The sequence below is a fragment of the Hyperoodon ampullatus genome (genome assembly GCF_949752795.1).
Source record: "Hyperoodon ampullatus genome assembly, chromosome: 12".
Taxonomy (NCBI): domain Eukaryota; kingdom Metazoa; phylum Chordata; class Mammalia; order Artiodactyla; family Ziphiidae; genus Hyperoodon; species Hyperoodon ampullatus.
The window spans coordinates 80,821,503-80,837,141 of record NC_136925.1 but is presented as its reverse complement, the minus strand read 5'-3'; the positions used below and the strand labels follow the sequence as shown (position 1 = coordinate 80,837,141).

General features: G+C 53.8%; 1 protein-coding gene across 2 annotated transcripts in view; it reads right to left on the bottom strand.

Moving 5' to 3' along the window:
• The window catches only part of TMEM181 (transmembrane protein 181), a gene marked incomplete at both ends in the record, with an annotated part of 70,075 nt that overhangs the window by 37,698 nt on the left and 16,738 nt on the right, over positions 1–15,639 (bottom strand). The gene's annotated exons all lie outside the window — the stretch shown is intronic.

The following is a 15,639-nucleotide window of genomic DNA, read 5'->3' as shown; positions in this document are numbered from 1 at the left end:
CCTCAGAAGAGGACCTATTCTCAAGCCAGGTGACTCGGCTGACGAAACCACCTAAATAACCTCAGTGACCACTGCTGGGGTGGGGGCCATTCTGGTATGTTCTGGGCCTGGCACCCCGTGCCGCAGGGGGCCAGGCAAACCCCACCCTCGTGGCAGGAGAAGGCGCTTCAAAGCCCACTCAGGGCACGTTCGCCAGGCCCCAGAGTGGGGCTGAACCCCTCCACACCCCTGTTTTCAGCAGCTAGAGCAGAGTCCAGGCGCAGGGAGGACCCTAACTCCTCACACGCAGAGGCCACAGTCAAGCCCAGACTGGGGGTTCCAGGCGCCCCGGAATCGTATGTCCTAGCCGATCTTCCCGCCAGCCCCCAGCTTTGTGTTTCCTGTCCAGGGCTCCCCCCGTCACTGGCCTCACCCGTCGTGGTGAAGCTCAGCCTGGCCTTCACTTGGGGTCGGCTTTTTTTTTTTTTTTTTTTTTTTTTTTTTTTTTTTTTTTTTTTGCTATATGCGGGCCTCTCAGTGTTGTGGCCTCTCCTGTTGTGGAGCACGGGCTCTGGACGCGCAGGCTCAGCGGCCATGGCTCACGGGCCCAGCCGCTCCACGGCATGTGGGATCTTCCCAGACCAGGGCACGAACCCGTGTCCCCTGCATCGGCAGGCGGACTCCCAACCACTGCGCCACCAGGGAAGCCCGGGGTCGGCTTTTGATGCAACTCAGCAAGCTGCCGCGGTTTTCTGCGAGTGACACCGATATGAAAGCAATGCAGAGGATGCGTCCTAACACCCTAGCATCGGCTCCCTCCTACTCATCCCTACTTCCTTCTTTGGTCAGAAGAAAATGGTGGTAGGGTAGGTCTCACTTGTCTTTTAGAACTCCCTACACCAGGAGCCGGGAAACAGAAGGGAGGTCTGTGAAGGACAGACATAAACGCTGGAGAGCGGCAGGTCCTCAACGCTGCCCCTACAGGCAGCCCCAGACAGGCTGGAACGCAGGCGCAGGCCCAGCTCCGATTCCCCCGAGACAAAGGGGAGGCCGGCCCCCACCTGTAGCCCGCCGAGGAGACCCAGAACCCCGAGAGATGAGAGCCAGGGGGGTGTTCTGTCTTGCTTTGCTCCTGACCTCCTCTTCCGTGCCCAGCGCTTCCTGGTCTGGGGAGCTGAGCGGGCAGGAGGAGTTTCTCGTGCCTGCCTCTCAGGAAGGTGACAACAGCCCCCCACCGGGAGGGGGAGAATAGGCCTCTGAACCGGAAAGGGAGGGAAGGCTGTTTGCTCTTGCGGTATCAAGTTCACGGCCGTGTGCACACACACACCCTCTCCCTTACACCAAGGCAGCCAGTCCCGAGCTGGAAACCAGCTGGGCGGCATCTCAGGGCAAAGGTGGCCCTAAGTCTCTCTGACGTGGCTTTGCTGACACTGAGTCAGCGCTTTCCTGCCAGGCCCCGGTGAGTGAACTTTCAGATCCGCATCCCCGTGCTTCACTGGGTGACGGGACCAGCGAAGAAATAAAGGAACCAGTGTCTTTTCCTCTGGGACTCAGGTCTGAAGGCTGGACCACCAATGACCCCGCTGTGCGTGGGGAGTGAGAGCTCGTGAATTAAGTGGCCTGATCCCAACTCAGATTTTAGACCCTAAAGATCCTAAGAGGCCCGAAAGCCTTACACTATTAGAGCCAGAAATCGCGTCAGGGAGGAAGTCTGGCTCCTTGGATTTGCACACGGGGAGCCCGAGGTCTAGAGACGGCAGGACTCTTGCCCAAGATGCCACAGCTCTGCCCTTGGCGGTCCCGGCGCTGCCGGAAGGAGGCTCTGGGAAACAGGACGGAAGCGAGCGGACCCCGCCCCCCCACCCCACGAGGGCCTCTGTGGAAGCCGGGTGGGGTGCAGGGCTGGCACGAGGAAGGGCTCCCGTGTCGCTTCCCTGTCCCCTCCTCCCCCTCCCATGAGAGGCCTCAGCACACCCTGCAGAGGGAAGACTTCCTCGTAGCTGCGCATCTCCACGTGGAGCAACAGTGCATGAAGCTAAACGGACTAGATGCTGGGGACGTGCAAACACGGTCCGGTGTGAACAGCACTGCCCCGATGCCGACCTGAGCGCTGACAAACGTGCCACGGGTTCTGGACACCGACACGAGGGGAAGCCCCGTGAAGGGTGCGCAGAAACACTCGGTGCTGTCTTTGCCACTCTCCTGTAAATCGAAAGTCGTTTTAAAAAATTACACAAAGTCATTCACGGCCCGCCCTCCCCCGGGCTGCTCTCGGGGTGACCCTGGGGCTCTGAGGGGCACCGAGGGCTCCCCAGCAGAGGTGGAAGCACAGAACAGAGGGCTTGGAAGCAGAGGAAAACAGAATAAGAAGAGTTACATCTAAAATTTGATTTTTAAAACATTACCAACAAAACGCATTATCAGTGATTTACTATAAAAGCCCAGCTACTCAGCAGGTGAGAAGGAGCGCCGAAGAAAGACGCTTCAGAAAGACGACGGCACAAGGCCAAACGCCCGCAGCACACGGACCACGCAGGGTATCTTTCCAGTTTTCTCCTCCGGAACTCAATAAAGGTCTGTCGTTTCCCCTTCCTTAAAACTTCCACTTCAATCCAATTTATGAGATACGTTCCTGCCTCGGCAATCGAGCCTCACCCAGCTGGACAAAAAAGACACGGAGGCAGCAAAACAAGCCCCCGCGTGAGCAGATGTCACCGCACAAGCAGCCCCGCTGACCAGGGCTTGCTGGGGACAGGGTGGGCAACGGGCCTCGTTCCCCTCTGTCCCCGTCTCCCGAGCGACAGGACACCACCTCAGGCAGCCTCACGTCGGGGGGACGCTGCAGCCCCGGTGTCCCGGGCGGGGGCCGGCGCCCAGACTGCAGGACCCAGCTGGCGACGCCTCCGTCTCCACCGGCCTGCTCACGACGCGTCACCGAAAGCTCTGACGCAGTTCGCCGAGAACCCAGAGGCCGCCGGCACCTCGGGGACCGCACCCGATTCCCGACGAACCACAGGCCCACACGGCTGACCACAGTCCACGGAACGCCCGGGCGCCGTCGTGACGGCTGGAGAAGCCGTGGCGGCGGAGAGTCACGGAGAGCAGCCCGGGCCGCCCCCGCGGGCTTCGCCCGGCCCCTCGCCGCCTCCGGCTTCCTGCCCCGACGCGGCCCCCGGCAGCTCCTCTGCCTGCTGCCCATGCCCCCTGCCTGCTGAACAGCCCGGCCAACGTAAAGCAGCCCACAGCCGGGCGTGTCCCCGTGGGCAGACAGCCGTCACGCCGCCCTGTGATCGGGCCGCCGGCCGGAGGAGCGCCTCTGCAGAAGCCAGACTGCGACGCGGAAAACAGACGCGGCCGAGCACCCAGCGGGCTCCGAGCCACCCTCATCTCCTCCTCTACAGCCGCCCATCCCCTTCTGGGAACTCTCCAGCCCAGAGTCAGGACCCCTCGCGGGCCCTCCAACACCCGTGGACCTCCTGCTTCCTCGTTAACGGTCCTTCCGCCTCCAGGACCATCCCCAGCGTCCTGCCTGCCCCGACCCCACTCAAACCTCGTGGCTCCCAAGACACTTTCCCTTAGGAGTCCTACATCCCGTCACGGTCAATAGGTTTAAGACTGAACCCATTAAAAAACAAAATAACAGAAACGAAAAACCTGCTTCCACTGCCCATTTCCGGCCTCTCACCTTTCTCCATTCCCACCTCCGGAAACCCGGGAGTCACCACCTCCGACGTCCGTCTCTCATTCATCCCACACAGCCAGCCCGGAAGAGGTGACGCCTCTCTTCTGTGCACCCCCAGCACACCAGTCCTGCGGTCCAGGCCCTCATCGCCTCCCACTCGGCCCCTGCGGCAGCCTTCCAGCTGCGCCTTCCTGTGCGGGTATTACGGCACTGTTAACATGCTGCCCCGACACAGAGAGCAACTCGACTGAGCTCAAATGCCTTCCTATGGCCTTCGAGGCCCCCAAATCCGCCCCTAAATTCCCACCGTCCTGCATGTACCCTGCGAGAATCACTACCTCCTTAGCCACCACAGCTGCCTTCTCAGGTAGGGACTACTAACAGCCCCATCTCACAGATGACAAAGCTCAGGCTCAGCAAGGTAGGTGACCTGCCCTAGATCTCAAAGCAGAGGCTGCACTCAAACACAAGCGTCAGACTCCAGGGCTTAGGGCTTAACTTCTATAAAACTTCCCACCGTGGTCAAGCCTGAGTCCAGACTACCCAGCATTCATGGCTCACCTGTGTGTCCCACCTTCTCCATGAAGCTTTCCCTCGCTTCTCCACCTCTCATGGCTGCCCAGGCCTTTAAACCACTACAACACGTGTGGCCTGCACTACATAGCTGAGTGCCTGAAAATAAAGCATCAATCTACCCACATGGACACCAGACAGACACATGGTGTGCATTCAGAAAACATCTATTCGACTCAACTTTTGTTAGTTTTCTCCAAAGCGTTCATGTCGTTCCCTCAAATTGGTGATGAGATGCTACGGAGCAGGGAAAGGGCTCCCCATTTCCCCATGCAACCTGGCCAGGTCAAGCACAGCTGCCGACGCAATCTTCTACCTAGATAACCACGGCAGGAAGACTTCCTACAAAATCCTGCCAGCTCATGATCAGTGTCTCTCTTTTTCTTCTCTTGATGGGTCCCATACATCAGTCTTCCTCTCCAGGTCCATGGATCTTTCCACACTCAGGCATCTAAAACACACACTTGAAAATTCTGGTCTCTTTGGAGCCCCCATGCCCTTGGAAGACCTTTCAAATGCAATGGAACAGATTGCCGCCTTGGCACCAGCTTGTACTCCTTAGGTTCCTGCTAAATTAATCTCAATTTTCATGGGTAACTTACAATATCACAGACATATTTCCTAGAGAAACTAAAAACACATTTCTTGGAAAGCCAACGCCCAAAATTGCAGCTTTAATCCAAATCACTGTAAGCCCTGCCTTCCCTCCATGATGCATATTCATAACCACCTCCAAGAGACGGCTTCCAAAGAAGGTGAATCTTTGGAGACTTCAATTCCCATGAGAGAATGGCTGGAAAACTTATTCTGTAGGGCTCTGCACAGGTGAGCACCCTCTTCACCTTACTGGGGCTCCTTGGCATGATGCTGCTCTAGGCCTCTCTTCTCTACTCCCACTCCCCAGATGATCTCATCCTGTTTCAGGCTTTAGAGACAATGCACATGCGGGCAATTCCACATTCGTATCTCAGCCCAGCCAGACCCTGGACTTACATGAAAAGCCTACTTGACAGCTCCACTTGGATATCTGGTAGGCATCTCAAGTGTGACGCATCGAAAACCAGACCCCTGACCTCCCACTGAGGTCACACCCTTGGTCAGACGCCCCTTCCTTCGCCGGCCAGCGGGAAAGCCCGTGTCCCCATTAGGGCCATCGAGCACTCCCGACAGGCCACAGCCAACACTCCTTTTCCCACTAAGCACCTCTCCCTCCCACGCAGGTCTCACAGGAGTTACTAAAGCAGCACTAGAAAGAAACTGCAGGGGAGGTGAGTACTCGATGAGCCTCTTTATGGGCCTGGAGCAGAATGACCATGAAATGGACAGAACTCGGTGAGCAGAGAAGGTGAGAAAACGCCTCGAGGTGCGTCTCTAAGCGACGCGGAGAGCAGGATGGGAGGACACCAGCACCACAACCTTTGCCTTTGACGGAGCCCCCAGGACGACCGGCATGCAGCCGGGCAGGAGAAAACAGCACCGGGAGCTGCAGGGGTCTCAGAATCACGTTGCGTTTTTTTTTTTTTTTTTTTTTTTTTTTTTGAAATCTGAAGACTTCTTTCCCAGAAAAATGCCATCATGGATCTTGTCCAATTTTGACACATCTTTATGACACCACAGAATTACATATTTTGTCTCAGCTCATCAAGTCACGGTACAGCAGGCAGGTAAGACTGAAACTGTTTCAGGATTACAAATTTTGCTGTTTGCTCACCTCATACCCAGATTTCCCACTTTAGAATTAAAAAATTAAGAGTCTGGGCAGTGGAAAGGGATTTTTGATCTCTCAGTCTGTTCTCAAGTTTTAGTTAGGATTTTATTTTTCTCATAATCTGTATAAAAATCATTTGTCTCCCGGGGCCCAGAGCACTGGCCTGGTGCCCGTAAGTCTGGGTTCAAATCCTGGCTCCCCGACTTCCCTGGGCAACCAGGTAACTTCTCAGGATGTCGGCATCCTCGTCTGCAAACCAAAGACAGGCAGAATGACACCCACAGGACCAGTGGGAGCACAGACGAGAAATGAAACACTTAGGACAGCGTAGTAAGCACAGAGGAAGAACTCGATCCTGTCAGTTATTAATAGTAATGGTTGTGCTTTTCCCCTGCCGCCCCCTTTTTTAATCTCAGTTTTCATCCAACCGATATCCCTGATGATTCACTGTGTAAAATGTCCCCTCCTCTGGTTCAGAACCCAACCAACTGCAGGAAAGGGCAGGAGGAGTCAGTGTTCCCTATGCACCTACTTGGTACCCAGCCAGGTGCTTCCCTGTGAGGCAGGTATCATCAGCCCATTTTATATATGGGAAAATAGAGGCTGGGGAAAGTATACACCTGCTGAGGTCCCGGTCAGCAGGAGACAGAGGTGGGATTTGAATCCACAGGGTCAGGGGTGGAAAGGAGGCCCACCACTCCCTCACTCTTCGGCCCCCTCACCAAACTTTCCTTTTTAAATAACCCACCATTTAGTGGGGTTTGAGAGGGAGAAACTCTGAGAAGAAGAACAGAATAGGAATTCTGAAATTTCAATCAACCAACTTGAATATATCACAGAAAAATTATCTTTAGTTATTCAAAAAACCCATTATACAAACATTCAAGGCCCAACGACCTCAAAAAGTATTTTAATGAACGATGCTCTAAGCTCCTCAAGGAACCACGAATTCACGTGTATCCCTGCCAGGCCGCAAGCCCAGTGACTCACAGCCAGGAGCGCGTTGGTCAGGTCATCCATTACCCTTCCCACTGCAAACAGAACAAAGAAGCCGGCCACATGCTGGGCAGCGTGGCCCTGTGGTTAAGAACTTGGGCTCTGGAGGCCGACTCCCTGGGCTGGAAGGCCCCTGCACCACTGACCAGCAGGGTGACCTGGGGGGAACAACGTCACCTCCCGGGGCCTCTGGTTCCTGAACTGTAAAATTCAGGAAACTGAGGGACCCCACCGCCGAGGGCTGCTGTGACAATGAAGCGAGTTATGACAAGGGAGCCTTGCTAACACTCAGTCAGGGCCAGCTGTTACTGAGGCAGGGGAGTATATAGCCCTCAAGACTGTGGGCCCTAGAGCCCACTCCCGGGCTTCCATCCTCTGTGACTTACTAGCCATGACCTGGAGAAACGCACTTGACTTCTCTGCACCCCCGTTTTCTCATCTGTAATACTGGGATAAGAGAAACTTCTTCATGGGAAGGGTGTTATGAGGCTTACGTGAAATGACGTACGTGAAGTGCCGCAGCAGTACCTGGTACACGGTAAACGCTATGTCATCTTTCATTAGCTTTAGAGATCCTTCTGGCTCAGAAAAAAAAATTATCCGAAGGGACGCAATCCTAAACAACTCTATGGCTGCAGGAACAGGATTCTGACCCAGGTCTGCTGTCTCCTCAAGCACCAGGACACTCAGAAGGCCTGGGCCACAGCAACCACAGCAGGACTCCACTGTGCTCATTTGTGTCACCCCTTCGCTGCTGCAGAAAAGAAGTCTAAATAACATATTTCTGCACTTAAATGCACCCAGGATGAAGGAGACATGTAAAACACACTCTTTAAAAACTGGCTGTAAATACCAATCAAGACACACACAAGAGGCAACCTGATTGAAGTTTGCAGGGACATGCTAGTTAAGAGCAAAGAAACAAATGAACCTGAGAAATCTCGGCCACGCAGGGCCCACGCAGGAACAGCTCAAACAGGTGTTCCTGTTAGTCACGTTTAGCAACTGATTGAGACACGACCTGCCCCATCCTCCCCCCCACCACCACCCCAGGAACTCTCAGCGTCTCTTGCTTCCCTGGCATCATCAGAAAAGGAATGGAGTTTGCAGGAAACTTAAGCATAAAGTTTTCAGAACTGGGAACTCTTTTTTTCCGACTGGTTTTGGTGGCAATCTCTCCTGCCCTCTTGAAAAGAATAGGCTGGGCTGCACCTGAACAGGGAGGTCAGTGCAACAGGCCTGCGTGAATCCCCCGGCCCCTAGGCGTGCTCCTGCAGGCCCCTCTATTCTCTTCCAATCTCCCCCAGCCCGTTCCTTCTCCTGGCTTCTCTTCCCGCTCCTGTCACTTCTCACCTTTGTCGCCACGGGACTCCTTGTCACATCTGCCAACAAGAGCACTTTGACCCTACCAGGCACTGAAGTCCCGTACATGCTTCAGATTTTCAGGCTTTTTTTTGTTTGTTTTGGTAGGATGTTTATTGGCTGCCAAAGACTTTTTTGTGATTTGCAGGTCCATGCCGTTCTGAGCGCTGGACGATGGTGGCTGGCTGACCTCCAGATAAGCACACCCCTGGCCCCTTGCTCAACAGGAGAGCATCTGCATGGCCTACCCTCCGCGGGGGTAGCAATTCGAAGGCTCCACTCAAGCCCTTCATTCAAACTGTGGTTTTACAGCTCCTCCGTTAGTTACTGGCTCAGCCTGGTCTACCTGGCTGTCAAGTAACAGAGCACAGGACTCCCGCAGGAGACACGGACTGCAGTCAGCTACCACCCACACGGCTTCAAACTCTCTGCCTCTCCACGTCCTAGGGAGATCACGCCACCACACGCCACCCCGGCTGCTGTGCAGCGCGGGCCCAAGGAGACTCGGTATGCGAGGACCTCCTAAACATGCTACATTGTCACTCCGCCACAAGGTCACAATTTCACGCAGTATTCCCAGCGGTGCTCTTCACATATACCACAAATGAATGGCGCCCCCGGAGCTGGACGGAGGCAGTACTGCTAGCCTATCTCCGTCTAGGGTTTAATTAAAAGAAAGACCCCTAAAACACCCATCTGGGACTGACATTTTGTGCAAGTCCGCTTTCCTATGCTGTGTTAAAGTGATCAAGACAGAAACTTCTACGGAAGCAGGAGGAAAAAAACCTTTCTTCCACCACACGTGTTTGCATTCAGGCAACACGCTCAGATCTTGCGTCTCTTATGTCCACAGTCAGAGAAATCAGCAGGGGTCCACTGCAAACCTCTAAAACCTCAAATGCACAGAGAAACTCACACAGTCCCGTCTTAGGGCCGCCTTCAGTTGTGGGAACCTGCCCGCCCAGCCTCCACGCTGCAGAGCCTCCGGGCAGCCCTCTCTCCACATCTGGAACTCAGGTGCTAAACTTCTTTTTAATTCTCTCCTCCTTTTCCGCATGTCCCCTGAGGGGCACCCAGGTGACTCTGCTGCATCAAAAGCAAGCTTTAGGGATGGCGTCCATGGGGCCCTGGACGGGTTTTTCCTCATTAAAACCCCTGAACTTCACGGAAATAATAGGTCCGAAGTCAGCATATTGTAAAACTCATAAACCTCGGTATCCCCCAGATCTAAAGAGGCTGCAGCAGGCTCCCAGCGTGGCAAAATCATCAAAAAGCCAATGGAGAGCGCCTCTCTCTACCTGGCGCTGGGCTCCAACACAAAAAGCAGTAGGGCGCCCAGGGCGCTTTTCGTAAGACGTGATGAACAGGGCCACTGCCCGGGGCACGGGGTCACCACCTTTCCAGCGGGGAGGCCGGGCAGGGGCTCCGGGAGGGACCAGCCACTCCTCAGCCATCTCCTTGGAGCTGCCCTGGGGAAGGACGGGGGTCACCCGGTTCTCCGGGAACCAGCAGGGCCAGGGCTGGCCTCGCAGGGCCTTCCTGAGATGCGCTCGGGCCAAGGCCCGCCCTGGATCCCTGACCCCGTCTCCGCTGCTAACTCCGGCCGGGCCGGCAGGCCCGTGGAGGGGCCCCTGAACCGAGTCACCCCCACGAAGCCCCGGCTGCGCCCCGAGCTCCACTTGGGCGGGGGGGCCCCGCGGCAGGGCTCCCGGGAGCGGGACGCGGGAGCCCCAAGTCCGGGCCCGGGCGCCCGGGGGACCCCCGCCCCGCACCCACTCACGCGCCGCCCGGGCCTGCACTCACGGTTCCATCGCGGGGCCCCGGCTCTCGGCGCCCGGCGGGCTCGGGGCACAGCAGCCGCGGCAGCCGCAGCCGCAGCCAGAGCCGGAGCGACGGCGGGCCGGGAGCAGCCGGCTCCCTGCAACTCGTCAGAGCCCGACGCTCGGCCGCGGTCACGTGCGCGGAAGCGGCTCGCGCGCGGGGGGGGGGAGGGGCCGGGGGAGGGGGCGCCGGCCGGGCTTTGAGGCCGCCGGCGGGGGCCCGGCGGCGCGTCCACCTCCCCTGCGCCCCGGGAGCGCCGAGGCCGCCCTGGGAGCGGGGGGCGGGGGTCAGACTAGGGTTCACAGGAGAATGAATGAAGGACCTGACTCTCACTCCTTGTCCCTAGCCGAGGGGACAGCACGTCAATTCAATCACCCTCCTGCATCAGGGCATGAGAAAGGCCGTGGGAGTCCATGAATACCCTGCCGTTGTCTGAAAGACCCCTTGGTGTCTGCAATTTTCGGGGGGGAAGGATCTATACGTTTTCATATTCCCAAAGAGGTTTGTGACCCCGAAGATGTTAAAAGCCAGGGCAAACCTCTGACGCCCCCAAGTGATGACGACAGGAGAGTCTTCCCAGCTCTTTCCCGTAGCCTCTCCCGCAAACCTTTTCTGAATTACAGCTGCCATAGCGTGCAGATTTTCCGTCCGCTGTGCAAGCGCCGTCCCTCAGGAAGGATGTGGGGTGGAGGCAGGGCAAAGCAGCAGCCCGGATCCTAGGAATGACAGAAGACTATTTCTCGAGTTTTTTTCACACACTCTGGAGTGGGGAGGAGAGGGTGCTTCCTGACAAGACCAGGAAACACAAACGCCAGTAGCTCTGGGGACAGGGGGCAGCAGCGTCTAAAGGGGCAGCTGCCACTCAGCGCTTTGAGGGCGCCTGACTTCAAACATGACTTTTCGTGTGATATCCTTCCGATTCTAAAATGTTCGAAACTAATTCAAAAAAGATTTCAAACTCTGAGGGTGAAAGAAAACACATGTGCTGGCGGCATTTGCCCAGAGGCAGCCGGTTTTTACCTCCCAACTGAAGCAGGACTATCTGGTATAGAAATGCCTGCTCTGAGGACTGTGCCAGCCACCCCGCCTCCCTGAGACATCCCCACAGAGCCCTTGCTGTTTTCCGATGACTCCAGGCTTTAAAAGAGGTGACATCTTTGAGGCCCAAACTGCCTCCTGGTAACTGCTCCAGGAAGTTGGTCCTCCCTTGAGCTGCGGCCCAGCATCACTTCAATCACACTTATCCTCAGTTATTTTTCTTCCAACATTAATTGAGCTCTCAGTGTGGGCCGGGCACGCCTCTCAGCTCTAGAAACACGAGGTGAATACATGGGCAGGTCCCTGTCCTCCTGGGACTAGCCTTCTAGTGGAGGACACAGCCAGCGAACGAAGACTAACCAAATAATTACACAGTCGTCACTGTGATGGGAAAGGAAGCGGATGGGTGCTGTGAGGTATCTGTGACCAAGGGAGGGGACCCATGTATTCTGGGGCTCGGAGGAAGCTGGTCTGACCATCAGCCATCCCGCACAGGACACTCCTCCACGTGCACCTCCAGGCTCCCCTCCTCTGAGCGCGCTGCTGTGTGGCGAGCTCCCTCGTTAAGCTCAGAAGGGAACATGTATCAGGCGAGGCCTGTATCAGCCTGAGAGTGAGTTCGTCCTTTGGCAGCTTCAACCCATTGGGCCCATTATTCCATTCTCAGGTCGTCCCCCCAGCTGTCCACTAGGGTTCATGCTCTCCAGTGAGGATCACCAGCAATTGCTGAGCACCTGCAAAGCCTAAGGCCTGAGCCAATGAATTCTCTTAACAACATGATGAGTTATCAGTGGTCATTGTCCTCATTTATACCTAGGAAACTGAGGCCTGAAGACGTTACCTGATTCTCTCAGGAACCACTGATAAGAACCCAGCATGACCTGACCCCATTGTGGGACCTCCAATGTTGGTGTATCATGCACTGATGAATGTGACAGGGATAGAGTGACCAGCTGAGGTCGGATGAAAATGGGCCGCCAGCTGCAGTCTCTCTAACCACAGAGACACTCAGATGCTAATGGACCACCATCTGTAGTCCCTAACCACAGAGACACTCAGCCCACATATATCAACTCTGTTCTTATTTTAAAACCTTCTAAAATCCAGTTATGCTATGTCCACAGTATTCCCCAGTAATTTCATTTAATTGGGAAATTTGACCCATGGGTAAATGAGGATATATGTATTTGAAACCCTGCCTTGCTTCAAAAAGGATCAAGATGTTAGAAATAAGATTGGCCTGACACCACGTATTCTTAGAAAAACACTGCTTATACCTAATGTTCACTTCATTTTCTAAGGGCCAACAAACCATCCTTTTAAATAATTTCCTTCTAGAACAGGACCAAAGTCAAGCCCACCAGTCTGCAGCTTGCTGACTTCCACTCACAGCTGTTTTTCAGAGTTGACCACAACAACTCAAGAGGCCCATCTGCAAATGCTGTGATACCCCAGGAAATCAGCTGTCTGTTCCAAGAGACGTGAACTCACTTCCCAATTCAGCAACTGACATTCGTCTAGCATTTTGTAGATACACTCTTGTGATATCCTTGCCTATCTTATTAATAATAATCAGTAATGGCTAACACTGAGGACTCATGCTCCAGCTGAGCACTGAGTTAAGAAACAGAAACAGCTTATTCCAGTTCCCCCAGCCTACTGTCTTACCTGGGGCTGCCACAACAAAATGCAGAGCGAGTGGCTTACGCAATAGAAGTCCATTTCCTCACAGTTCTACAGGCTAAAAGTCCAAGATCCAGGTTCTGGCCAATTTAGTTTCTGGTGAGGGCTCTCTTCCTGGCTTGCAGACAGCCACCCTCCTGCTGCGTCCTCACCTGGCCTTGCCCTGGTGTGTGCTGGAGGGAAGAGAAAGAGCACGAGCTCTCTCCTGTCTCTTCTCACAAGGGCATAACCCTATCAGATCAGGGCCCACACTTATGATCTCACTGAACCGTAATTACTTCCTTGCTCCTAATACAGCCACGCTGGGGGTTACAACTTCAACATATGGACTTTGAGGGGATACAAACATTTGTTCCATAACCCTCCTAAGTGGAAGATTTCTTGAAAAGAAAAACTGATGTACATAGTACAGTGAATATGGAAGAATTCAGTGTCAACAACTCTAATTGCCTACTCTTTCTTCCAAGGCAGGAAAATCTCAGTCTTGACTTTCCCTTAAGCATGATGACAGGTGATGACAGTTCATGTTAGCAACATCTCTTGGCCTGTGGTTTTGACAGCTCCTGGACAGTCATGTGCTGCTGACTCATCTTCCCTGCGATAAGCAGAGGTACTTCCGTGAGCGGCTCAGTTCTCTCCCCACGCTGCCTTCCCAGGACCACCACACCCCCATCATTTGAAGGAGGGCTCGTGCCTTCCCAGCCCACTTGTTGCATCACACGTGGGAACTTACTTCTCATTGTCTTATCTGCTCCTGAGAACTGATCATTAGAAGCAAGAGTCTATAGCAATCCCACTACTGGGCATATACCCAGAGAAAACCATAATTCAAAAAGAGTCATGCACCCCAACGTTCATTGCAGGACTATTTACAATAGCCACGTCATGGAAGCAACCTAAATGCCCATCGACTGACAAATGGATAAAGAAGATGTAGTACCTATATACAATGAAATACTACTCAGCCATAAAAAGGTACGAAACTGGGTCATTTGTAGAGCTGTGGATGAATCTAGAGACTGTCATTCCGAGTGAAGTAAGTCAGAAAGAGAAAAACAAATATTGTAGATTAACACATATATGTGGAACCTAGAAAAATGGTACAGATGAACCGGTTTGCAGGGCAGAAATTGAGACACAGATGTGGAGAACAAATGTATGGACACCAAGGGGGGAAAGTGGCGGGGCCGTGTGGGGGGGTGGTGGAGGGGTGAATTGGGAGATTGGGATTTACATATATACACTAATATGTATAAAATGGATAACTAATGAGAACCTGCTGTATAAAAAAATAAACAAAATAAAATTCAAAACATAAATAAATGGCAAAAAAAAAAGAAGCAAGGGTCTAACTCTTATTGGTTCAACTGCTTTCCCTTGCTCATCAGTTCAGTAACGCCAGGATCACAGAAGTTCTGCCCAGCACTTACTGACAATATAAGGCTATTGCTTTTGCTTTCTTATCATTGTACTTGTTCCCATTATTTATTGTTGCATGACAAACTGCCCAGACATGTAGTAACTGTTGTAGTTATCTATTGCCACATAACAGATTACCCCAGGACTTTGTGGCTTGAAACAGCACGTATTATCTCTCAGTTTCTGGGGGTCGGGAATCTGGGTGCGGCTTAACTGGGTCCTTCGGCTCAGGCTCACTCACAGGCTGCAGTCAAGGTGTCAGCCAGGGCTGAAGTTTCCTCAAGGCTCAACTGGGGAAGGATCTGCCTCCAGGCTCACATTGTGGTTGCTGGCAGCATCTGGAGGTCACACACAGTTCCTTGCCACGTGAGGCAGCGTACAACACGGTAGCTTTGCTTCCTCTGAGTGAGCATGTGAGGAGGACCAGAAAGAGTGAGAGCTCCATGGAAGTCAGTCCTTTGTCACCTAATCTCACAAGCCAGATCCCCTCCCTTTTGCTCCGTCCTTTCCTTTGGAAGCAGATCACAGGTCCGCCCCACACTCAAGGGGTGGGGATCATGCAAGGGTGTGAATACCAGGACGTGGGGGTCAGTGGGAGCCATTGTAGACAGCTTGAAACAGCAGTTGGTTATCTCTCATGGTCTGTGTGTTGACTGAGCTCGGCTGGGCAGTTCTTGCTGGGGGTCTCTCTCGAGAATGCAGTCAGATGACATCTGGGGCTGCAGTCACGTGAAGGCTCAACTGTGTGGGACATCCAGAATGGCGTCTCCACTCTGGCGGAGGCATGTCTGGTGCTTCAGCTGGGATGGCTGGAAAGCTGGGGGCTGGCCAGTCTTCCCTCCATGTGGCTTCTCCACACGGCTAGTTTGGGCTTCCTCACAATCTCAGACAAGTCGGACTTCACACACAGTAGCTGGTTTCTCCTGGGACAGATGCTCTAAGACACGTAAGCAGAAGCTGCAGGGCTGCAATGATCTACCCTCAGGTGTCATTCAGCATCTCTACCACCGCATTCTATTGGTAAAAAGAAAGCCAGAGCCAGCCCAGATCCAAGAGCAAAGGACAACAAAAGAGCATGAATCCCGGGAGGAGGGGCTCTTTGGGGTACCAGCTTTGGAGACTCGCTACCACAGTCTTGAAGTCCACAAACGAACATGTTTGCCTCATCTCTTTTCTTCATCTCCAAAGGTAAGATAACTATGCACAGAACTTTTGGAGTCACTTTTCAGTTTCCGACTGTGCCAAAGAGTTTACATTTATATTATCTCATTCTATCCTCTAAGCAACCATTAAAACAAACACGCTCTTTTGCCTCGGTACCTGTTGGTACTTGCAATAATGAAAACTAGTGAGTCTGCGGGTGCCCAGCCCTGCTGTC